This window comes from Otolemur garnettii, unplaced genomic scaffold, assembly GCF_000181295.1.
Source record: "Otolemur garnettii isolate 467f Iridium unplaced genomic scaffold, OtoGar3 scaffold00055, whole genome shotgun sequence".
NCBI lineage: Eukaryota > Metazoa > Chordata > Mammalia > Primates > Galagidae > Otolemur > Otolemur garnettii.
This window is the reverse complement of record NW_003852450.1, coordinates 7,578,918-7,580,391: the sequence shown is the minus strand read 5'-3', so window position 1 is coordinate 7,580,391 and position 1,474 is coordinate 7,578,918. Positions and strand designations below refer to the sequence as shown.

Genomic DNA, 1,474 nt, shown 5'->3' with positions numbered 1-1,474 from the left:
GGTAAAATATACATAACACAAAATTTACTATTTTATGTTAACTATTTTATTTTTTGAGATAGAGTCTCCCTATGTCACCCTGGGTAGAGTGCTTTGGCATCACAACTCACAACCACCTCCAACTCTTGGGTTCAAGAGATCCTTTTGCCTGCCTCCCAAGTAGGTGGGACTACAGACTCCTGTCACAATGCTGGCTAGTTTTTCTCTGTTTACTAGAAATGAGGTCTCACTCTTGCTCAGGCTGGTCTTGAACTCCTGAGCTCAAGCAGTCTGCCCGCCTTGGCCTCCCAGAGTGCTAAGATTACAGGTGAGAGCCACTGCACTGGGCCCATATTAACCATTTTAAAGTGTACATTTCAGTGGCGTTGAGTACATTCACACTGTTGCGCAACCATCACTACCATCCATCCCCAGAACTTTGTCATCTACCAACACTGAAACTCCATACCCCCTACCCAGTAGCTTCCCTTTCCTCCTCCCTCCAGGCCCTGGCAACCACCATTCTACTTTTTGTCTTTGTGAATTTGACTACTCTATGTAACTCTCAGAAGTGGAATCATGCAGTATTCGTCTTTCTGTGACTGGCTTATTTCACTTAATGTAGAATCATCACGGTTCATCCATGTTGTAGCAGGTGTCCGAATTCATTCTTTTTTAAGGTTGGGTATATTCCATTGTGTGTACATACCATATTTTGTTTATTTGTTCATCTGTTTATGGCTTGTTTCTACCTTTTAGCTGTTGCTCTGAGCATTGGTATACAAGCAATGTTCAAGTCCCTGCTTTCAATTCTTTTGGGAATACACCTAGAAATGGAATTGCTGGATTGTATGTAATTCTATGTTTAATTTTCTAAGGAACCACTATACTGTTTTCCCATAGTGGCTGAGCCATTTTACATTTTTATCAGCAGTACACAAGGATTCTAATTTCTCCCTTTTCTTGCCAACATTTACTATTTTCTGGTCTTTTTTTCTTTTTGATCATAGCCACTCTACTGGATGTGAAGTGGTATCTATCTCTATGGCTTAGATTTTCCCTCATGTTGATGATGTTTAAGCCTCTTCATGTGCTTACTGGCTATATGAATATCTTCTTTGGAAAAACGTCTATTCAAGCCCTTTGCTCATTTTTTAATTGGATGGGGTTTTTATTGTTGTTGTTGTTGTTGAGTGGTAAGCATCTTATAGATACTCTAGATTTTATAACCCCTTATCAGATAACATGGTTTGCAAATATTTTCTTCCAGTCTGTGGGTTGCCTTTTAATTCTGTTGATAGTATCCTTTGATACACAAAAATGTTTCACTTTGATGAAGTTCAATTTATCTACTTTTTTCTTTTGTTGCCTATGCTTTGGGTGTTATATCCAAGAAGTCATTGCCAAATCTGCTATCATACAGCTTTTCCTTTACATTTTCTTCTAAGAGTTTTATAGCTGGTGGAGCTCTTTATTTATTTTATTTTATTATTAT

General features: G+C 38.2%; 1 protein-coding gene across 1 annotated transcript in view; it reads left to right on the top strand.

The window, feature by feature from the left end:
• The window catches only part of NAV1 (neuron navigator 1), a 187,442-nt gene that overhangs the window by 91,179 nt on the left and 94,789 nt on the right, over positions 1-1,474 (top strand). The gene's annotated exons all lie outside the window — the stretch shown is intronic.